This window comes from Eulemur rufifrons, chromosome 1, assembly GCF_041146395.1.
Source record: "Eulemur rufifrons isolate Redbay chromosome 1, OSU_ERuf_1, whole genome shotgun sequence".
In the NCBI taxonomy this organism is placed as follows: Eukaryota; Metazoa; Chordata; class Mammalia; order Primates; family Lemuridae; genus Eulemur; species Eulemur rufifrons.
Genome location: NC_090983.1, coordinates 10,611,238 through 10,636,385, shown reverse-complemented (window position 1 = coordinate 10,636,385; position 25,148 = coordinate 10,611,238). Strand labels below are relative to the sequence as shown.

Sequence of the window (25,148 nt, the reverse complement as noted above, 5' to 3'; positions counted from 1 at the left end):
TGGGAGAAAAATGCATCATGGTGGGTGCCTTAAAACCAAGCAATAATTTCTGCAAAGGCATTTCTAAAAGTTATTTTTATTTTTCTTAATAGGCTTTATATTTTAGAGCAGTTTTAGGTTCAGAGCAAAATTGCAAGGAAGGTCCAGAGAATTCTCATATACCCTCTCCCCTGCACACAGCCTGCCCTACTATCAAAATCCCGCAGCAAAGGGTACATTTGTTACAATCAGTGAACCTACGGCAGCATGGCATTATCACCCACAGCCCAGAGTCTACATTAGGGCTCATTCTTGGTGTTATATATTCTGTGGGTTTGGACAAATGTATAATGACTTGTATCCACCATTACAGTATCATACAGAATAGTTTCACTACCCTAAAAATCCTCTGTGCTCCACCTATTCTTATTATTTTTTTTTAAACTTTGAAATGCTTAAGAACAGGCTCAGTAAAATGTTTATAACACAGACGGAGGATAATTTAATCTCTTTAGGAATGAGCTGGTTAGCATCACATCAGAGTTCAGGGGGAAGCTGATATAGAAATGTAGAAGATTTTCCCCCCAAAGTGAGTTAAAATTATAGAGTAGCATTAAGGCAGTTGACCTTGATGAAATAGCTAGCAAGGGATTAGTGAAATTATCCTGGAACTGCTCTCCCCTTCACATCCCTTCTCCCAGCATTCACCATGCAAACCGTTTGGAAGGCTGGGTGCTCAACACACTTGGCAATACCATTTTTTTTTCAAGAAAGATGATCTTAAATGTTTAGTTTAGTTTGGAAGGCCTTGTTGCAGTGAAGAACATCTATATTTGCTGAGCAGACTTATCAGGGAAGGAGGGCATGTTTGGTCCAGACTCAACTTATATATTTTAGGAAGCCTCAATCAGTCCAACCCATGAAGAAAAATCTCCTCAAAGAGACATTATAAAATATTGTATTTTTTGTATTTTTGTATATATTAAAAAGTATATATTAAACCAACTATTTAATATATATTTTTATGTTAAATGTCATCAGAGGGTCCTGGTCACTGGCCTGGAGACAGGGCAATGTTACATTCCTGCGGTAGCTGAGACACATCTGGGGACTCTGCAAGATGTCAGATGAGAAAGGAGCTCAGAAATGGAGGCGAAGGCCCTACAGTAGTGGGGTAGGAAGAAGGTATTGGGGTAGTAAAATGCCACATTAACAATGACTGTGACCTAATTTGTGCCTAGGCCAGTCACTAAGCTCTTGTCTTTTAGCTCCAGACCTACCCTTCCATACCCTGCTTCATGATTCTGGGGCCGGATCTCTGCAAACCACATTTCTGCTTTGGTGTTGGCTTCCTGTAAGGGAGATGTGAGAGGGAGACTACACAGCTGGAGGAGGAAGGCACACATGCTGCTGTCTGACCACTTCCTGCTCCTGTGAGTGGCACCCGGGCAGTTCCTTCCTGTGGAAACCACTGAATCCAGTTTGCGGTATTTTCAACACTTTCGGAACCAGTCTCCTCACACTGGCTCAACTGTAATGTCTGGCACCTCTCTTTGAGGGTCTGGTTCTCAGCTTTGTGAGGTTCTTCCTCTAAACACCTAGGGTTTAACAGTGTGAGCCTCTTCCTTTTCTTCCCCAGGTTCTGGGGGTGATCGCTGCTTCCTACAGGGGCTACCTCCACGACAGTTGAGTGTTGTCTTTTCGCCATTTCTGTCACCTACCTAGTCAACACATTTATACTTAGTTAACAACTAAATCCTTTCCGTTCAAACAATGGATGAGGTTTCCAGCTCCTGACTAGACCCTGACTGACACACACCTAAAGTTCGCTCTGGTCGTTTATTCATTGAGCACATATGCAGTGAGTTCCCACCGTGTGCCAAGCACTGTGCTAAGTGCTCAGACAGAGTGATGAGTACATCAGACAAGCTCTTTGCAGTCATGCGGGAGGAGGGAAGCACACAATAACCAAGCACAGGGGAATTTCTTCACCCACCTCCACTTCCCAGAGGAAGAGATTTAAACTCTGCATCTCTAATGTAAATGGTTCATGCTCATTTAGCCTCTCAATGTGTAATACTGAAGTAGCCCATGCTTCCCAGACCGTCATAAAACCCATTAACCGATGCCCCTGCAGGCTGATGGCCACGCTCCCAAATGCTCTGCTCCCCCACCCCCAGGCGAGACCCACACCAACCAAGAGTCGGTTGTGTTTGCTCCCAATCCTGCGTAGGCCACTTGTCTTTATATTTCTGATTACATTATTCAATGAAATCATATGTAAGCTAACGTAATGTGAGTGCTAAAAGGATGAGCATTGTTTTTTACAAAAACTCAGTTACATGAATGTTGCTATCCACAGTGATACAAGTAGATATCATCTGCCTGAAGAGCACTTCACCTCTGCTGGATTCATTCCAAAGACCTGTAACACCGAGTCTAATCAGGAGAAAAGCCTTAGATAAACCTATATTGGGATACAGTCCCACAGGATATCTGGCCAGTATCTCTCGAGACTATCAAGGTCATGCAAAACAAAGAAAAACTGAGAAACTATCACAGACCAGAGGAGATGTGACCACTAAAAGCAATGAGGCACCCTGGCTTGGATCCTGTGATGGAAAGAGGACAATTGAAAAAGTGGTAAAATCCAAATAAAGTCTGGACTTTAGTTAATAATAATGTACCAATATTAGTCTCTTAGTTTTGACAAATGTACCATAGTAATGCAGATATTAACAATTGGGAGAATTGGGTGAGGGTAGTCAGGAACCCTCTGTACTATCTTTAAAACTTACCTAAAAATCTAAAATTACTCCAAAATAAAATGTTTGTTTAAAAAAAAACAACTAAATTACACGCTTTGGAAGATTTGATAATGATGGGTTGCTTTTAAACAATGCTGTTAAATTAGGCGTGGGCAGGACCCAATAGTAAAAGATAAGAAAAATTTTTTTAATCTTGCTTTACAGGTTTCCTTATATGCTTGCTCCACTGTAAAGACAATGAAATCAGAAATTGTGGATGATGCTTTATGGCTATCTTTATGCAAGAAAGATCGCCAACCAACAGTTTCAGGATGATGGCCTAGGTTAAAACGCAGACCAAGAAATGTGCATCTATTTGTATTTTCACAAAAATATTTAACATATGTATATATCACTTGCTATAATTCCCCAATTTTAGCATCTAATTTTTAGTCAACTTACCAAGTACTAGGCTGAATTGCGTTAAATAAGATGGCTTCTATAAATAAAAACTAAAATAAAATCCCAGGCTGCAGACAGTGCTCTGAAAGAAAGAGGCAGGATGGGGGTGATAGTGACAGGCAGGGACGGGAGCGCTTCTTGGGGGGTCAGGGAGACTCTTGGAGGAAACGACATTTGTGTTGAGGTCAGAATATGGCTTAGGGAATTTTGGTTTAATGAAGGAGAAAGTCATACACACAAACGGATGCAGCAAAGCGTCACAAGACGGATGTGCTGACAGGGAGCAGCGGGGACAAGGGGAAGGGCCCATTTCTCACTGGGGATGTCAGAAGAGACTTCATGGAAGAGGCTGCCATGCAGCTGGCCTCTGAAAGAGAAAAAGGTGTTTCCCGGGAAGATGCAGGAGGGAGGCAGCAGGTGATCTCAGGTAGTGGGGGAAATATTAAAAAAGCACAGAGGTGCGAAATATTGGGGAACCACACATAGCTTGGTACAGGGGAGTCACATGGTCAGATTCATGTGTTTGACAGAGTGTTTAGCAACAGGCCAGCCCTACTCCTTAAAGTGTGGTCCCAGGACCAATAGCATCAGTGTCAGCTGGGAGCTTGTAGAAGATGCAAAATCTTGGGCTCTTCCCAGACCTCTTGAGTCAGGAACTATATTTTAATAGGAATCCCAGGTGACGGCTGGGTCAAAGGTAGTGAGTTATCTCAACTGATTGTTCACAGCCAGTGACAGATCCAACTCCTTGTTCTACTCTTCCCCCTACCCCCCCCCCCCGTTTCCATTACTAAACTTGACTTCCTTTAAAAAAAAAGAGTCCCAGATGATTCAGATACATAATATAGTTTTAAAAACACTGGTATAGAGGATGGACTGGAGAGATAAAAATTTAAATTATAGATATTTGTAATAAAATAAATTACATTATAAACAAAGATAATAAATTCTCGAACCTCATCATTTCCTAATTCTTGTACTATATGTTACTATTATCCAGCTCTAGAGGTTATTTGCACCCACTGAATCTGTTTGATGGAAATACCACATGATGTTGTGCTTCTGTGCATCTAAGTCCACAATCAGGGATGTTGCAGATGTAGCTTGAAACCTGCCACAGTGGAAATATTTACACCATGGTAATGAGCAAAAGCTACAGATCAGGGCTTAATTTGTTGTTTTGTTGATTTTCTAGATCAGAGGTCAGCAAACTTTTACTATCAATGGCCAAATAGTCAATATTTAGGCCATACTCTGTTATGACTATTCAACTATGCCATTGTAGCATAAAAGCAGCCAAGGATAATAATAGAGAAATGAGTGTGGTTGTGTTCCAATAAAATTTTACTGGAGATAAAATTTCCAAAAACAGGCTGCTGCTATTTTTAACATTATTTGGAAAATATTTATTATTTATATAATTATATTATTAATTAATAATACTAATATTTAATATAACTATTAATAGCAGTTTGTCAATTTCTGGTCTAGACTTAATAAAGTGACAGAGAAAGTGTTAACAATGTACATTAAACTTTAAAGTGTTTCTTAGCTGCAGCTATTACATTGTGAATAGCATAAAAAATTGAGGAAATATTCTTCCAGTATTCAAAATCTATTATCTGATTCACCTAAGAAATTACTCACATCACTGATGAATGAGTGAAGTTTTAATATACCTCTTACTTGCTTCATATTCATTATTGAAAACAAAAATAGAAACCAATATCCAGTTTTACACTCATTTATTTGTTGCTCCATAGAATGGCTATAGTTATAAGAGTTCAGTAAAAACTGGCTGGACACAGTGGCTCACACCTGTAATCCCAGCACTTTGAGAGGTCGAGGTGGGAGGTTAGTTTGAGGCCAGGAGTTCAGACCAGTGAGGGCAACAGTGAGACCTCATCTCTACAAAAAATAAAAAGTTAGCTGGGCATGATGGTGTGCACTTGTAGTTCCAGCTTCTTGGGAGGCTGACGCAGGAGGCTTCGTTGAGCCCAAGAGTTTGAGGAGTCCAAATTTCTTGCTCAAAATTTTCCTCTACCAGCCCTGGATGGTGCTCCTGAGGTGATTTCTACCCTGTGTCCTGTGCCCTGAGGTATATTCCTGCTCCACCAAGGAAGCTTGTGATTTGTTGGAGTGACCTGCTCAGGGAGCAGACTCAGCTGGACCTGAATCTATTCTGGACTCTTGTCAGTAAAATTAACCCCAATACTGGGGTTCCTAAAGTGTGTTCTGCAGAACAAGAAGGGACTATGTGGAAAAAGTGTTCTGAGGTCACTTAGGTTCAAAATGTTTCCATTTAAATAAAGTTAATGATAAAGTTAAAGTATTTAATGACTGCAGAACATCTCAAAGCCTTGATTGGGTCAATGTAGATTGGCCCTCCTGTAGGGGATAGAGCATTAGCATTTCTCTACCTATTTGATCTCAGAATCCCTTTTCCTGTACATATCTATCTTTCATGACTGTTTGCTATGGTTTGAATGTTTGTTTCCTCCAAAACTCAAGTTGAAATTTAATTGCCATTGTAACGGCGTTAAGAGGTGGGACCTTTAAGAGGTGATTGGGCCATTAGCGCTCTGCCCTCATGAATGAATGAATGCTGTTCACGTGGTGGGGGTGGGCTTTTCACAAAAGAGCGAGTTCGGCCCCCTTTCCTTTCTCACCCTCTCTTTGCTCTGCTGCCATATGAGGCTCCCACTATGTGAAGATGCAGCTGGAAGGTCCTGGCAAGAAATCAGCATCTTGATATCGGACTTTCCAACCTCCAGAACGGTGAGTCAATACATTTCTGTTCATTATACATAACCTGGTCTATGGCATTTTGCTAAGGCAGCACAACACAGGCTGAAACACTACTGTTCTCTGGAGAAAACTTTGACAAACTGTACCCTGGGGCAATCCCAAAAGGTGGCAACATCAGGGATGAAAAGCAGCTTCTTTTTTCTTTGAGGCAAAAGTGTTTGTTCCCATATTTTAGTTCAGGTAGAGCATTGTTCAGCTTCAGAACCTGCATTGGGTTTAAACCAGCCATTTTTACCATAAGGTAAAGCCATGTGTGATTTGGGCCTGGAGCTTGAACTGGCCTCATACTTTGACTGGAATGGTTCTTTCTACGTGCTTTTTGATTATGTTTTAAGAATAGGATATTCCCATGTCATTTTAAAATCCAGAACCTGCTCATTGGTAAATGGTGATAAGTGAATCTACAAGTTTACTCACACAGCTGTTGTTGCTACTCACTCGGTCATTCAATTGCTTAGAAACTCCTGGGGGACATAGGTTAAGCAAACAGAGTATTTTTATCTATTAGCTGTATCTATACCCTGCTACTCTACATGCTGTGGAAAGTTTTATGGCTACTCCAAGGAATGTAGTAGAAAAAGAAGAATCACTTTTTATCTCCTAGTAAGCAGCAAGCACAATGGAAATAACTTAAATATTTCCTCTTATACAAAGAATATCCCATGTAGCAATAGAGACAACAACTATGACAATATTGTCATATTTGGGAAGCCAGGGGGAGAGAAGTGGCAGAAATTCGGGGTAGAAGAGACCTCTGTGTCCCGTACCAAAGATCCTGGGATTCAGAATCGTAGGATGGGAGACAGCTGCGAAGATCACTTAGTGTGCACCCTTTCATCTTGCAGATGAGGAAATGAGCCGTAGAGAAGGGATCTGGGCAAGGATGCCTGGTTAACACATTGCCTGCCACGCTAGAAAAACACATTTTTTTCCTTGGGGCCACAGCGTTTCATTACAAAAATAGAATAAAAACTTGGAAAACAAAACTATCCTTTCTAACTTAACGAAAAGTGTGTTATGTTTTATTGTTTTCTGCACACGAGTTATATGCAACTTGAAGAATAGTTCTCACGGCTCCCAAGGAGAAGAGACACATGCTTCACAAGGCCGGGACTCAAAACCAGCGTGAGTTAAATACAATTCACACGGCAGGTAATGTGTTACTTTGGTAAAGCCAGAACGAATGAAAGCTGCCACCTTTCAGTTCACTTCCCTGTGAAGCTCTGGCCCCTCCAGGCAGCCTCATCCTGCTTTGCTAATGCGGCTCCGCCCAAATTCACCTGTCTTCAGAGTTGCTTGTACTCCTCCCCACGGCCTTTTACTGCTGAGGTTTGGGAGCCAATTTCTGTGGTATTTGCTGACCCTTGCTGCTCACCTTTTCTCAACGCTCTGGTAACACACTGTAAAAACATCAGAATCTCTTCACCACAGGAAACCATCCATTTTACAATCCCTCTCCTAAACTGAGTTAATATCTAAGCTCCAGCGAGACACAGAACAATGGGAATCCTATTATTTAAGATCAGAAATGGCCTGGTCCTGGTTTTTCACTTCCTTTGAAGCCGCCAGCACACTCTTCTTTTTTCATTTTTATATAGTATAAAATATAGCGATTATTTTATGGTGGTGAGATCTTTTATAGGCAAGAAGAGGTTTTTTTGCTAGAAAATATTTGTAGTTCTTTAAAAAAGCAAGATTTGCATGAGAACCTACAAGCTTAGTTGCAGACTACTTAAAATAGATGCGATAAAATGACATGTAATGGAGAGAGTGAGCTTGTTTTTAGTTTAGTGATAACCTGTTAAATTTCATATATCAACTTAGGCAATCAATCAATATAGAAACCATACACATAAAAACCATAAAGTTACTTCATATGGCTTCTTATACTCGAGTAGCTATTAAATACTTCACAAAACAATATCATACAATGTCAAAGTGAACATTTTTTTTAAAAAAATCAGCTTTATTTATTGAGGTATGTTTACAAAGAATAAAATTCAGGCATTCATGTTCAATGAACGTTTGACAAATGTGTATGTTCATGTAACCACTGTAACCATCACCGCAATCAAGATATAAAACAGTTCATCAGCCAAAAAGTTCTCTCATGCCCATCTATGAGTAAGTTGTAGATATGGTCACCTTTTACTCCCTAAATATTTCAATTTATATTTCCTAAAATTCTCTCAGGTGACCATAGGACAATTATCAAAATCAAGAAATTAACTCTGAAACAATGCTATTATTTAATCTACAGATCTTATTAAGACTTTGCCAATTCTCCCAACAATGTCTTTTATAGCAAAAGGAATCCAAAATTTATTCAGCCATCTTGTGTCTTTTGTCTCCTGGGACATGGAACAATTTTCTGCATCTTTTCTTCTCATGACATTGTCATTTTTGAAGAGTACAGGCCACTTATTTTGTAGATTGTTCCTCAGTTAACTCAGGTTTGTGGGACATTTTCTCATGACTAGGTTTGGGTTATGCATTTTTGGCAGGATTACCAGGCAAGTAATGCTGAGTTCTCTCAGCACATCCTGTCAGGAGACCCAGGCTGTTGATAGTCACATTGCTACAAGGTCACCTTTGGTAATTTGGCTAAGGTGGTATCTGCCATGTCTCCCCACTGTAAGGTTACTATTTTACTCTTCACAATCAAATAGTATTTTGGGGAACTAGTCACTGAGATCCACTATAATATTCAACATCTATACTCGTGAGTATTTCTCTTCTTATATAGTAAGATCTCAATGGGCCAAAAATCTACTAAGTGGAAGTTATCTTTTGCTAAACTTTTTGTTGCTCTCTACAACCTGGTGAAAGGAGAGAACTTAAAAAATGTTTTAGAGCTCACATCAGGAATTTTTCTCTCCAAATGGATTTTCTGGGGTCCACCTGAAGTTCTGAGTACTGATCTTTAACCCTAGCATCTACAGTAGTTGACCATTATCATGGATGTTTATAAACCTCAGTCTTCAAGGGTTAACTCAACTGTGATAATCGTTCTGTGCTTAGAAAGTCAGGAAAGCTTGTACATTTTAGTAAGAGTTTCAACAATAGATGTTAAAGTCCGGGAAAGAAATTCCCCATTTCCTATTTAAACTTGAATAAAAGCTTTCTGATTAACCGAGTTTCTCTAGCCTATAATGAAATCCTGTTCCATCTTTGACAAATATATTTCTAATAAATATCACACTGTTTATATCAATATTGACTGAGTGGGTTGTTTTATTCCATATTTAATATTTTATGCTTTTCCACATGCATGTAAGATTATATTAGTGGACTGTTAGATTTTTACCGCAGGAATTTCCCTTGTCATTTAAACTTCTGGGTTAACTGTTTTTAAATGAACATTCCTGGCATCAAATCATGTGGTAATTAATGGGTAGGAATTATGTTCATTCTCTAAAATCATCTTCTAGAATATTTATTTATTTTTTGTTGTTTCTTTAGAAGAAGTGTGGGAAAATGTGCTACCCACATTTCTCAAAGCTCTGCTGTTACCACTTACAAACACAAAAAGGCCAACTGTAAATGCTTGCTTACTCATCACTGGGAAGGCTTCTACATCTTTACGTTTGCTGAAGCACGAGGCCCTCTAGTTTCAGATGCTTTCATTTTATGTTTTGCTAAATAAGAAATGAAGACACTAGAGGATACATGTTTTGAGCATTAAGGATGACTGAGAGTCTGTAGCTTCCTGTTCATTCATATGCACTGACAGAACAGTGGAAGCAGAGGGAAGACATCCTGTTTTCTTTTGCAAACAAAATTCAAGGTGGAGCACAGAGAAGCAATAGTGATGATTATTTGGCATCCTCATCCTTCTCATCCTTTCTCAACTCCCACACTGGCCGTGAACTGCTGTCTTGTTGACGCTCCTTCATTGACTATTCACTGAATATGGCCACGCTGTGGCTCCCACTAAACCAGGGGTTCTTTCTTACTCTTAATTATATCTAGGGCACCCAGGTAAGCTACTGAGACATGTCAGACAGTTGAACAGATAATTAAATGCTTTAGAGGTTTGATTAATATCCTATAATATTTTATAGCTAGAAAAGGGCTTAAAATAATCCAAGACAATTCAACTTTTTATGGAAGAGGAAAGCAACTCTGAGTGGTTAAACATCCTGCTGATGTCACCACCAAGTTGACAGAACAGGACTATTTGGTTCTTTTTTCAGTGGAGCATATATTAATATAAATAAACTTGGTTCTTACAGGACTGGACAAAAACAATTTAGAGAGAATGCAGAGTCTAGTTTCCCTATATTCTTTGCTTACTGTTGACATAGCTGAGGTCCCTGGAAGAATTCACTTTTGGGAATAACAGCCTTGAAGATCAGAGTCAATGCCTGGAGATGGATAACCTCTGTCAACCTTTATGTCAAAGCAACGTCCCCCAGAGGATCAACTGGAACCTGCTCGATTTAATGACATTTTCCATTTTAGAATACAGTGTATGGATGAGCCTAGGGTCATGTTCATTCTAAACCCTTGTTTCTAATAGTCCCTCTACTTAGATTACATTCTTCTACCTATTTAAATTTTTAAATACGTGTATAGATCTAGGAATAAAAAATGTTGAATGAATAAGAAAGTTGCAAAAGGATGAATATAGTGGGGCAACATTCGTGTAAGTTTTTTTCTTTACTTTTTAGTCACATATGATAAAATTCACTCTTTTTGGTGTATAGTTATATGAATTTTGACAAATGCATACAGTTTTGTAACTACCGCCGTAATCAGAATACAGAACGGTTTCATCGTATACACACCCAAATTCCCTTGTGCTGCCTCTTTTTAGTCAAAACTCATCTCATCCCCCAGACTTCTCTTTTCTCTGGCAATTTTCCATAATGTCATATCAATGAAATTATATAGAACATAACCTTTTTAGTCTGGCTCTTTTTGCTCAACGTAATGCCCTTGAGATCCATCCAAGTTGTTATGTGTATCAATAGTTCTTTTTTTATTAAGTAATATTACATTTTGCCATAGACCGTAGTTCGTTGAGCGACATTAAGGCTGTGTTCAGTTTTTGACAATTGTGAATAAAGCTGCTACAAACCTTTGTGCACCGTTCTCCTAGGTTTTCATTTTACTTGGGTAAAAATGTAGACATGGGATTACTAGGTCATAAGTAGGTATTATTTAACTTTGTAAGAAACTGCCAGGCTGCTTTCCACATTAATTGTAGGAGAGTCCCAGTTGCTCCATGTCCTTGCCAATATATGGTGTTATCAGGCTTTGGTTCTATTTTCAGTCATTTTAATTAATACATGGGGGTATTTCACTGCAGTTTATTCAAATTTTTCTAATTACTAATAATATTTATATGATTATTTGCCATTTGTATATCTTCTTTGGTAAAGTATTTATTTAAATCTTTTGCCCATTTTTAGACACTGGATTGCTTATTTTCTTACTGTTGAATTTTGAGAGTTCTTTATATGGACTACATAAAAGTCTTTGTCAGATATGCAAATGATTTGCAAATACTTTCTCTTTTTTGTTTTTATTTTCTTTTTTTTTTTTTTTTTGAGACAGAGTCTCACTTTGTTGCCCAGGCTAGAGTGAGTGCCGTGGCGTCAGCCTAGCTCACAGCAACCTCAAACTCCTGGGCTCAAGCGATCCTCCTGCCTCAGCCTCCCGAGTAGCTGGGACTACAGGCATGCGCCACTATGCCCGGCTAATTTTTCTATATATATATTTTTAGTTGTCCATATAATTTCTTTCTATTTTTAGTAGAGACGGGGTCTCGCTCTTGCTCAGGCTGGTCTCGAACTCCTGACCTTGAGCGATCCACCCGCCTCGGCCTCCCAGAGTGCTAGGATTACAGGCGTGAGCCACTGCGCCCGGCCGTTTTTATTTTCTTAAAGGTGTCTTTCACAGAGCAAAAACTTTTAATATTGTTGAAATCTAATTTATCAATTTTTTCTTATATGGATCATTGCTATTTGTGTGACATCTAAGAACACTTTGACTAATCAATGTTTCTTCAAAAAATTTTGTGGTTTTATGTTATATAGTTTTGTGTTTGGATTAATTTTTGTATAAGATATGATATGTACATTTTTAAGTAATAAAAAGTCTCTCTATATAATATACAGTTATCTATATGTGCAATGAAAATAAAAACAAACATGGATGATGGATACATGGAGTGGGAGAGAGGACCATGAGATTGGGTAAAATTGACAAAGAAGTCTTCAATAGCAACTGTAACATTTTATTTCCATTAAAATAATCAGTCTTGTTCTGCACAGCAAAAGAAGTAATCAAAGAGTAAATAGGCAACCTACAGAATGGGAGAAAATATTCACAAACTCTGTATCCAACAAAGGACTAATGTGCAGAATCTATAAAGAACTCAAGCAACTCAGCAAGAAATAAAAAGCCACCACATTAAAAAGTGGGTAAATGACATGAACAGGTATTTTTCAAAAGAAGATAGACAAATGGCCAACAAACATATGAAAAAACGCTCAACATCACTGATCATCAGAGAAATGCAAATTAAAATTAAAACCACAATGAGATACCATCTTATTCCAATTAGAATGTCCATTATTAAAAAGTCAAAAAACAATAGATGTTGGTGGAGATGCAGTGAAAAGGGAACGCTTATACACTATTGGTGGGATGAAGGAAAACTAAGAGACTCAGTCGCCAGCAGACCTACTCTAAAGAAGTGACTAATGTGCTGCCTTCGAGCACCTACTGTGCACCTCTACATGTTGCCAAGGGTCAGGCTGCAGAACCAGAGCATGTGCTTGTATATAATTGGGGCTGCCCCCACCCCCATAGGTGGCCTTTTTAATTGTGAGCCACATGGAAGTGGCCCAGGCTGGCACCCAGCTGCTGAGGGTAGGCAATACAAAAAGAGAAAGAAATGACTAAAGGAGGAGTTTTTCTAAATAGAGAGAAAATGATAAAAGAAGGGACCTTGGAATTTAAGGAAGGAAGAAAGAGCATGGTAAACAAAATTAGGATAGATACAATAGGCTTTCCTTTTGTGGATATGAAAGTATCTGCAGGTTCCACATCCCGTGAATACTGTATTTTTGATCCACGGTTGGATGAATCTGAGGGTGCCAAACCTGTGGGTATAGAGGGCTGACTTTGTATAGCCTTTTCAACATACTGTGCAGGAGTACACAGGCAACCATCCGTAGGCAAAAATATGAATCCTGACCTAAATCTCAAACCTCATGAAAAATTGACCTGAAATGGATCATGGACATAAATATAAAACATAAAGCTATAAAGCTTTTTGAAGAAAACATAGGACAAAGTCTTCAGGATCTAGGGCTAGACAGAGAGTTATTAAGTATCATACAAAAGTGCAACCCCTAAAAGGAAAAATTGATAAATTAGACTTCATAAAATTAAAAACTTTTTCTCTGCAAAAGATCCTGTTAAGAGGTTGAAAAGACAAGTTACAGAATCGGAGAAAATATTTGCAAAGCACATATCTGACACAGGACTAGTATATAGAATATTCAAAGAGCTCTCAAAACTCAACAGTAAAACAAACAAATAACAAACAAAAAACCAATTCAGTTAGAAAATTTCCAAAAGACATGAGGAGACGTTTCATAGAAGAGGATACTGATGGCACATAAGAGCACAAAAATGATGTTCGACATCCTTAGCTACTAGGGAAATGCAAATTAAAAGCACAATGTGATATCACTAAATACCTATCAGAATGGCTAACCTAAAAAAATCAATATTTTAAATTGATTTTTAATCAATAAAGCACAATTTAAAAGCAACACAAGATGCGGATGAGGATGCAGAGAAACTTGATCACTCATCCACTGCTGGTGGAAATCTATTAGTAGTATGGTACAGCCTCTCTGGAAGACGCTTGGAAATTTCTTAAAAATTAAACAAGGCCGGGCGCGGTGGCTCACGCCTGTAATCCTAGCACTCTGGGAGGCCGAGGCGGGTGGATCGCTCGAGGTCAGGAGTTCGAGACCAGCCTGAGCAAGAGCGAGACCCCATCTCTACTAAAAATAGAAAGACATTATATGGACAACTAAAAATCTATATAGAAAAAATTAGCCGGGCATAGTGGCGCATGCCGGTAGTCCCAGCTACTCGGGAGGCTGAGGCAGTAGGATCGCTTAAGCCGAGGAGTCTGAGGTTGCTGTGAGCTAAGCTGATGCCACGGCACTCACTCTAGCCTGGGCAACAAAGTGAGACTCTGTCTCAACAACAACAACAAAAATAAATAAATAAATAAATAAAAATAAAATTAAATAAGCAACTGCTATAACCTAGCAATTGCATTCCTGGACATTTATTCCAAAGAAATATGTTTTTGTGTATTATGTCTACACAAAAACCTATACATGAATGTTTATAGCAATAATAATAATGTTTGTTAGTAACAGCCAAAAATGGGAAACAACCCAGCTGCCCTTCAGTGGATGAATGGTTAACAAACTGTGGTATATCTATCCCAGCGAATACTACTCAGCAGTAAAAAGAAATGAACTACGAATACGTACAACAGCTTGGATAAATCTCTAGAGAGCTATGCAGAGTGAAAAAAGAAAATCCCCAAAGGTTACATACTGTATAATCTCATTTATGTAACAGTTATAATATGACAAAGGCATGGAAATGGAGAACAAATTAGTGGTTCCCAGGGTTTAGGGAAAGGGTTGTGGTGGGAGAGATGTTAGTGTGGCTATAAAAGAGCAACACGAGGGCTACTTGGGGTGATGGAAACGTTTCTGTCTTGATTGTATCAATGTCAATATTTTGCTTGTGACAGTTTAGTATAGTTCTGCAAGATGGTACTGTAAGGTTTTTGGATGGTCGGTGCCAGAGAAAGAAAGATGAGCAGAGTAGAAAGGGTTAAGCAACAAGGCTTTATTTGAGCGCTCCCAGGCGAGGGTAACGGGTCCCGAGAGAGGGGCCCGAGAAGTCGCACTGCCCAGAAGTTTTGTGTGGGTTTATGTATGTTTCAGAGCTGGGGGATGGGGTTTTGTTCGGTTCCGTTATGGTGTTAGGGTGGGTATTGAGAACTAGGAGGGGCTGGTGGTATGTATGGATTCCAGGAACTGAGACCCTTATCAGGGTAACCATCCAGGTGTGGCTATTCTTTAACTTAGCTGGGCCCTGCAGGCATTGTTTTCAGCAGGTCTCGTGGGTTTCTTCTTTTTTCATTAGGGAGGGGAGGGGTGCCCACCACCAGCCTTACAGTACCAAGTTACAAGGGATCTCTTCGTATTATTTCTTTTGCTAAAATAATTAATTGGGAGGCCATTAGGCTGAGATGGCCCAGTGCCTTGAATTCCTACATAAGCAAACCAAAACCCAATGCAGAAGGAAGGGTTATGGCCTAGGAAGATGAAACTTAATCTTAACCAATCAGAAACCGCCAACTAATCTACAACTAAGAACTTTAAGGCTACTGTTTCACTTTAACCAATCAAATACAGTCATGCGTTACATAACGACATTGCCATCAAAGAAGGGCCACATATACGATGGTGGTCCTATAAGATAATAATACCATATTTTTACTGTGCCTTTTCTGCTTGGATATGTTTAAATACACAAATTGCAATGTGTGGCAATTGCCTACAGTATTCAGTACAGGTTTGCAGCTTAGGAGCAATAGGCTATACTACATAGCCCAGGTGTGTAGAGACCTATACCGTCTGGGTTTGTGTAAGTACACTCTATGATGTTCAAACAATGATCAAATCGCTAACTATGCATTTCCCAGAATGCACTCCTGTCGTAAAAAGCAATGCATGGCTGTATTTTGTTTTGCTTCCATGAATACCTTATAAAAGTTTTCCCTTCGTGGCCCCCTCAGTGGAGCCCAAACTGCTTGTTGTTTAGTGGTGCCCAATTCATGAATCTATCTTCTCAAATAAACTCTAAAATTTTAACGTGCCTCAGTTAATTTTTTAACACTTATAACTACTTGTGAATCTACAATTATCTCAAAATAACAAGTTTAACTAAAAAACTGTATCTGAAGCAAAAATGGCAAAATGTTAGTATTTATAAAAATAGGTAGATGAGTGTTTATTATATAATTTTCTGTACTTTAAATTATTTTCTTCTAAAAGATGCTTCAAGACGTGGGTCAAATGTCTCTTCCAGTAAAGGCTACTGTCAGATAGAGTTACATTAGTTGCTCTTTCTCCATGATTCTATGGGGGTGAAATCCTAACGAGAGCATCTTACACCCAGCACCATGCTATTCCTCTTTCTTCATATCTCTTCCCATAACTCCCAAATTTAGTGCAGTGCCTCAGATGCAATTGTTATTCTTATTGATACTGTTATTTTTGTATATTTAGCCGTGTCTTAAGGTTCTCAATTATTATAGAAAAAAAGGAAAAAAACCCAACAATGAGTCTTCATTCCACAAAGGAAAAAAAAAAAAACAGGCCAAAACAAACACACTATAAGTTACAGGAATTCAAAGAAACCATAACGGTATTGAAAAGGACCCATACTGTGCTTTTTTTACAAAGCAATTCCTCTGCCCAAGGGGACAAAATGTGGTTTGTGCAGTGGAAGTTTTGTTTTTGCTCCTCTGAGGCTCACTTCTCTAGGTCTGTGTCATTTAGAATGCTTTTGGTGTTGAGTAAAGATGCTGAACTTACTCAGCTTAAATGGCGAGAAACTGTCTTGGCTCTCAGAACCGGGGAGTTGTGATCGGGCGTGATCAGCGTTGACCGAATCCTGAGGCTGAGTTCTGTGTCCCAGGCTCTGCGTTCCCCTGCGGGCTGACTTGTCTGTTGGCTAATATTGATAAGTTCTGGGCCTCGTCTCCTCGCCTACTGATGTCAAAGGAAGAGAAAGACCCCCTCTTCCTCTTGTTTTCCGCTCAGCACGGGGAGACCTCCCCGGGATGCCCCAGGCAGCCTGTCCTCATCTCATCGGTCCCCATGCCCATTGCTGAGCCTCGGGCTTTTGGTGCTTTTGCCAAAGCATCATATTCTTGGCGATTTTTTCGTATTTGTTTTGCTTGAAGAATTTGCTTTTTGCACTCAGCAATTTTTTTCATGTGCTCTAGCAATGCTGCATTCTATTTTTTTGTAAATTTTTTCATAATTTTCCATTTCTCTTAGATTCATGTCATATACCAACAAAGTTTTGCCCATTGAAAATTCACATTGAGACAGTGTGCTCAGCATGCGTTGGTACTGGCTGTATCCTTCTTCCTGGGATCCAGAGTTGCACCATTTAATGAAACTCTTTACCAGCAGATTTATTCTCCGATCATCTCCAGCACCCAGGCCACCCAGGCCTCCCTCCCGTCCTGAGGGTGCAGCTGCTCCTGAGGAACTGAGGGTTGTCCGGGCGAGGGTAGCTACCTGAGTCAGCCTGGGGCTCAGGAGGGGTGATGGAGGCTAATATTAATAATAAAGTCCACCCTAACCTCCCTGTCAGCCCTCGGTCATGCCGTGGCTTTTATTTCTGTTTCTCTCGTCCTGCAAATCTGCTTGGTTTTGTTTCTGTTAATAAGGTTTAATATTCTGGGCTGACTTCAAGTTAAGAAAAGAAAAGACAGAAACTTTCTTCCACGTATCTTAAACACATTCAAGTAGACCTGCCATTTGACCCAGCAATCCCATTACTGGGCATATACCCAAAGGAAAAAAGTCATTCTGTAACAAAGACACATGTACCCGAATGTTTATAGCAGCGCAATTCACAATCGCAAAGATGTGGAAACAACCCAAATGCCCATCAATACATGATTGGATTAGTAAGCTGTGGTATATGTATACCATGGAATATTACTCAGCTATAAGGAATAATGAAGATACGACATCTCTATGGTTCTCCTGGAGAGAGTTGGAACCCATTATGTTAAGTGAAGTATCCCAAGAATGGAAAAACAAGCATCACATGTAGTCACCAGAAAATTGGTTTCCCTGATCATCACCTAAATACAAATCTGGGAACGACACCAATTGCATATCAGACTGGGGGGGTGGGGTGGGGGAGGGGATGGGGGTATGCCTACACAATGAGTGCATTGTGCACCGTTTGGGGAATGGTAACGCTTGAAGGTGCTGACTCGGGAAGGGGGGGTTGGGGGGGAGGGACATATACCTACATGATGGGTGCAACGTGCACTATCTGGGGAACAGACACGCCTGGAGCTCATGGGCAATGTATGTAACCTGCAATTCTGTATCCCCCATAACAATAAGATGAAATAAAAAAAAAAAGAACAATTAAAAAGTTAAATAAAAAATATTTACAAATTGAAATTTTTAATATTAAAAAAAAAAAGAAAGAAACTGTCTTCCACATATTTTCTGTCCATGATGATATACGCCAAAAGGTTAAGAGGCCTGAGGCCTGAGTCAGGGAGGTGCATGCTAGTGACCAAAAAACTTCTGGGCCCGAGTCACAAGGAGGGATCTACGGGACTGTGGAGAGATGACCCAGGCAGAGCTCCCATTCCAGGTGGACGGGAAGCCAGAGAGTGCCCTGCAGGTGAGAGCGTGACAGGGGTGATCACCTGGTGGCAGCCCCTCAGTGGCTTGGGTGAAGTTGGTGGGTCTCCCTGAAAGCAGACTGGAGGCCAGAATAACACCACAGAGACCCAGGGGGCACACCCACATACAGCAGTGTGTTCCCAGTGTGTGTTTAAAAACACAGAGATTAAAGATTTGTCTAGAGAGAACAGGAAAGCAGCCAGGAAGAGAAGCCAGTGGGGTGATACGCTCCCGTTTCAGGATGTAGAGGGAATAGTGAGGGTGCGGGATCTTGGAGCGACAAGATATTCGAGCATACAGGACCACCACGTTCAGGTCTTTGGTCCACTAAGGGACACACGAGTTCCACAGTCTCCATGGATTTGCAGGATTGATGTCAGTTTAAGCCCTCGCTTACTTTCAGTAAATGAAGCCCCCCTCTTTTTTTAAATTAAAGAAAAACAGCTATAAAATTCAAAATGAACTTGAGAATTTGGATTAAAAGCACATAAGCATGAAGAGAAACCACTGAAGGGGGAAAAATGTTATTTAAAATCTGTCACTTATAGTAATCACAATCTCTTAGTTTCTCTAATTGTCTCTCTAGCTTATTTGGAATAGTTTGAGATATTTATGGGACGGGCCTGGGAAAGATTTAGTGGTGATATGTAGTACTGTGAGCTCTGGGGAGGAAAAAAAAAGAAATTGGGGCACAGAAAAAAATAAATTTTCCTCTATTCTCTCAAAATTTCTAGGAGAACACATGAGGAACTATTAATAGCATTTACTTCTGAGCAGTGGGACTCGGGGTGGACAGGTAAGGAAAGGAAGCTTAACTTTCACTGCCATTCTGTGTGCTAGGCATTTTTTCATGCATCATGAGTTTACATAACTATTGTAATTTTTACAAGGTAAGTAAAATAAAAATAAAGGGAAAGAGTTCACTCAGTGTATCCCCAGCTGATAGAGAAAGTTAGGACCTGACGTATCGATTCTTAGTCCTGTTACGTTCAATGCTACTGTCTTCCCTGTGAAGAGTTCGTGTTTGAGTTGTCCTTGGCAGCCTCGTTCGGGAGGGGAGGAATGTGAGTGACTGAGGTTAAGAACAATAGAGGGTGGACATGCTCAACTGTGTGCTTTGTGCAGATGCTTCACGTACTGAATGTCACCACGGAGTCTCCGCTAAGCCTCAGCTGTGCCATTCTCATACATACCCCGAGAAATGCCTGGAGAGAAGACACAGCTCATTAGGAAATGGGACAGAGTTGTGACTGAACACAAATGACAGATTTTAATTCAAGTTAGCTCAACAGTGCAGAAAAGTCCAACCTTGATTCTGTTGGGGGAGAAGGCAGGAACAAAAGAATGTCATAATCAAGGCAAGATTTCAAGGAAGGGATGACTCCTCAACAGGCTGAAGAGTAAATATATTTAATGTTTCAAATAGACAGCATTATCCTGATGATCTTGAAGAGTTAAAACAAACAAACACACAACCCATATATTGAACAGGGATTCTCAGTGGATCTGGCTTGCTTCTTGCACTTGCAAAATGTCTGCACTAACCTGCAATTTGTCACAACGCTTTTGGTCTTTGAAAATATTAACTCAAATTAGATTCACAAAGCTAGAAACCCGAAGCAAGCAAACGTATGAGACATGATAACCTGAAGCTGATGTATCTGTAGTTTACTGCTTGCTTCTTTGATGCTAGTATTTTGGTAACAATTCATAAAGCACATTGCCTTCTCCATTTCCCCCCTGACATTTAGCATTGAAATCTACATTACAGATGAGACCAAGGCCAGCACCAAATGCCACAGAGAGTTGAGGATAGAACAACCAACCAGGAAGCTTCTGTTAGCCAAGGTTCTTTCAAACCTGCAGGAAAAAAACAAACAAACAAACAAAAAGCTTGTATTTATCTCCTCTTTCCTCCCCTCCCCTTCCTCTTTCCCTTATTCTATCACTCTATCTACCTTATATTATCTTTTACAAAAGAAAAAAAAAAACCCACACAAAACAAAAAAAAAAAACAAATATGAATTCTTCCCAAAAAGGATGGATGGTAAGTATGATTGCAGAGGGGTACCTATTTAATACTCTTGAAATATTTGTTTGCCATCAAAAGTTTTTTGCCTAAGGTTTTGACTTTAAAGATCGGCTCTGCCTATACAAACTTTTACTTCAAGAATATATAGAAATAAAAATATAAGTTTCTGATTAACAACAGGGTTCTAGTTATTAAGGCAAGTATCATGGTTTCTTTTTCCTTATGCATTTCATGGTTCCTTTTCCCTGAGTCTCTAGAACATTATTTACTTGGTCTGGAGTACTGTTAAATTTAAAACAATCTAAATCTTGGAATAACTAGAAAAGGTGGCCAGGTGTAATGGCTCACACCTGTAATCCCAGCACTTTGGGAGGCCAAAGTGGAAGGATCACTTGAGGCCAAAAGCTCGAGTCCAGCCTGAGCAACATAGCAAGATCTTGTCTGTGTGAAAATAAAAAAATAAAAAATAAAAATAACTAGAAAATATGATTTTTGTTTCTCTGTATGATTGTTCATACTTGCTTATTTTGGGACTAGGAAGTAGAATTAGTAGGAATTTTATTTGAAATAGTTTATTTCAAAATAGTGTGTCATTTAATTAGTCAAGGAGTCTGTTTTGTTTGGAGTCGAGTGAATAGTTAAGCAGCAGGAAAAAGACTTAGGAAAAGACCGAAGTCAGGATTTCTCAACCATGGCACCAGTAACATTTCAGGCTGGTGAATCCCTTGTTGTGGGGGGCTGTCCTGGGCCGTGTAGTGTGTTTAGCAGCATCCCTGGCCTCTACCTCCCAGGTGCTGTGGGCACCCCCTCCCCTGATTTATGACAACCAAAAATGTCTCCAGATATTGCCAAATATCCCCCCAGCGAGCATAATTGCCTCCAGCTGAGAACCACTAACCTAAATTCAGCACCGTCACTGTTTCATGGACAGTCTCTTTCTGAGAGTTATTTCAGAAACTTTCAAAAATTAAAAACTGGGGCAGGGTAAAATTTTACATGGCTTTAAATTCTCCTTGGTCATTTGCCTGAGACGGCATGTCACAGTCGCTCCCGGGGGACTTGGGCCTGCTCCAGGAACAGACTTTGATGATCTAATAGATCTTTTTTCTGTCTCGGTATTCTGTCTAATGACAGCATAATCAATGCACTGATGCTGAAAACATGCTGAGAAAACAATGGGAACAGGGTCAAATTCTCCTGAAGAAAGATTTTTTTTAGTAGCTTGGGCCAGACAACACTGCAGCGTACATTTTTCATAAGGCAGAAAAGTCCAGTGATTCAAAGTGAGCTAAAAAGTCAGCCTTTTCATGGTATTCAAGTTCAGTGTACATTCATATAGAGATGGGCTGAGAGCCACAAGAGGAGAAATCTTGAAATATGCTACCAGGTGGCTTAAAAATCACAGCCAAATCTGTATCTTCAACTTGGCAGCAAAATACCTTACTTATTTCCTGTTTGGGAAAGATAGCACACTATGCTTCCTAGATTCAACTGGATTATGAAATGCAGAAATTGAGAGACTTGGGTACAACAAATAAACTATTTTTTTTTTCTCTCTCTCCCTTCCCTTTCTTCTTTCCTTCCTTTTTTTTTTTTTTTTTTTTTTTTTCCTGACAGCATTCACACATAGAAGAAAAGTTGATTCAACACATCTGGATTGTGAAATGAAGGATAAGGTGTGGATGAGTCAGTACAAGCATTGCTTACTGTTAATGTTCAGTTCAGCATTTGAATTAAGCAGCTGCCTTAGCAAGCTTCATAAGGAAGGGGGTGTGGATTTTACTAGCTGCTCCACAGCTTGCAGAACTTTTCAGATTGTACCAACTAAAGGCAGATCTTCAGAAGTAAAAGGTAAACATTATTCTATGGACGGCTTCCTAGGGGGTGACATTAGCCCAGTGGCTACAGCAGCCATGTGGCTTTGTAAGTCTGAAGCACTTCTGCTAGGAGAGCTAACAGGGGGTCAGACCAATCACTGGGTAATTTACAAAGATTTCACTCTATTGAAAGACACTCTTATTAATGCTTTTTAAACCTCATTAACAGAAATTTGTGTTAAAAGTTAAAAAACCAATAATAATCTGATCTTTGAGCATCCTACACTATAAACTGAATTCTCTATTCTGTGTCCAGCTCCTGTATTTTTTGCAACCAGCCTTAGTCCAGGTTGTTTCCTCTGCCTGAGATATTCTTTCCTCCCAGGGCCATGTGCCCTCCCAATCCTCCCAACTTAACTGCCACCTCCTCCATGAAGCCTCCCTTCCCTTATCCTTCTAGACAGAAGGGATCATGCCTTCCTGTGAACTGCCTTAGCATATTATCTCACCACTTTTGTGACACATCACTTTCTGTCTTGTTTTAAGATCACTTACATTTCCTTTTTTATTATACAGAAAATCCTTTTCAGGAAGGATCTGCATCTGGTTCCTTGTTCCATTCCCCACACCACGTGGCTTAGAACTTTGTACACTGAGTTCAGCAGATAACATGTTAAATAAATGACCCATTAGATATCATGTCCATGTCTGCTATTTGCTCTACGCTGAGGGGAGTCCATGTGGAAGGTGAGATTACTGTTCAGCTCCTCCCCGGCCCCATCAGGAGCCCTAGGTGAAGAAAGGCAAAGGAAGTTATAGATCAACCGCCCTCACTAATGTTGCAATTGTTCCCTTTGCAAACACGTGTCAGCATTTCTGCTTCCATATCTTTCTACATATCTGCAGTGAACAAAGCCCCTAAGAAGCACTGGCTGCTTACCGAAATGGGGCATGTTACTAAATACACATTCTTTCCCCGCCCCCCTCTGTTGTATAACACACCAACCTGCACTTGCACATTTAGAAATATAAAAGTGAACAAAAATGATTACATCATCCAGTCCAATCCCTTTGTAGGGACCACTGCCAGAAAGATGTTGAAATGACACTAAACCTGACCTTTCTGAGAAAGGCAATGCTCCAAAAGTGAATTCTTACAAATGAGGATGGTCCACACTTAAAGAGTTCTCAAAAACCAATTGGTTTGTTACTTTATATAAATCCACATTTTGATTAAAGGAACTATTTGAACTCTTTTCTCTCACAGAATGAGACTTCGATTTCTTTAACTTGGTCTGCCTCTCCGCCTCTCTGTCTTTCTCCTTTTTTTTTTTTTTTTTTTGAGACAGAGTCTCAACTTTGTTGCCCTGGCTAGAGTGAGTGCCGTGGCGTCAGTCTAGCTCACAGCAACCTCAAACTCCTGGGCTTAAGCAATCCTACTGCCTCAGCCTCCCGAGTAGCTGGGACTATAGGCATGCGCCACCATGCCCGGCTAATTTTTTCTATATATATTTTTAGTTGGCCAGATAATTTCTTTCTATTTTTAGTAGAGACAGGGTCTCACTCTTGCTCAGGCTGGTCTCGAACTCCTGACCTTGAGCGATCCACCCGCCTCGGCCTCCCAGAGTGCTAGGATTACAGGCGTGAGCCACCGCGCCCAGCCTTGTCTTCCTCCTTTTGAAAGACCTGAACTCTCTGAACTCTGGCAACACAGTTTCGTGTTTTCTGCTAATTCGTGGGCATTGCCTCTTTTGCAGTGTTTGAAATTCATACAAAGTCTTTTTGGTTTTTGGTTTTTGGTTTTGTTTGGAGACTGGGTCTCGCTCTGTCACTAGAATGCAGTGGCACAATCATAGCTCACTGAAACTTCAAACTCCTGGGCTCCAGTGATCCTCCTGCCTTAGCCTCCTGAGTAGCTGGTACTACAGGTGCATGCTACCACACCCAGCTAATTTTCCTATTTTTTTGTAGAGACAGAGTCTGGCTATGTTGCCCAGGCTGGTCTCAAGCTCCTGGCCTCAGGTGATCCTCCCGCTTCAGCCTCCCAAAGTGTTGGGATGACAGGTGTGAGCCACTGTGCCCCGCTAAAGTTTATGTTGTTGCCATGACATTGTGCTATTTTTTGGGTCTCAGATGGTATTGGGCAAAAGGTAATGGTGGTCTATTGTATAGTATATGGGGGAAGACTTGCATTTGAGTCCTGGCTTTGCCATTATTGGCAACTTGGTTTGGGGAAAGCCAGTTAACCTCTCTGCCTCCTGGTCTCAGATATGAAAAACGGAGACAATCGCAAAACATATCTCTGAGAATTGTTGTGAGATTTTAACGAGATAATGCACTTGAAAATGCATTATAAACAATACGATGCTATAAAAATGCCAATTCTTTAGACTCTTGCATCCAAACAGCAAATTCATTTCTTTTTTTTTTTCTTTCCCCAAAAGCTAGACGTAAAGCATAGCAAATTCATTTCAAACTTAACACTTGGTGTTTATAAATACCTTCTCCAAGAGATAGTGGCTGGGAACAATGGCTCATGACTATAATATCAGCACCTTGGGAGGTCGAGGCAGGAGGATTCCTTGAGGCCAGGAGCTTGAGGTTGCAGTGAGTATGATCGTACCACTGCACTCCAGCTCTTGGCAACAGAGCAAGACCCTGCTTCAAAAAACAAAACAAAACGAAATAAAAAGAGCTGCTGATCTTGCCTTCGGAGAGTATTTAATCCAGAAGTAAAGTTAAGTGGAAAAATGAGTTTAATCATGGGTGCTTTGTAAATCTGGAAAAGTAGCTC

At 40.0% G+C, this 25,148-nt stretch overlaps 1 non-coding gene across 1 annotated transcript; it reads left to right on the top strand.

The window, feature by feature from the left end:
- The first annotated feature begins 12,711 nt into the window (after positions 1-12,711).
- Positions 12,712-12,846, top strand: LOC138388079 (small nucleolar RNA SNORA76). The gene has a single exon (XR_011234068.1). It is a non-coding gene; the product is annotated as a small nucleolar RNA SNORA76 (small nucleolar RNA).
- Positions 12,847-25,148: the final 12,302 nt, after the last annotated feature.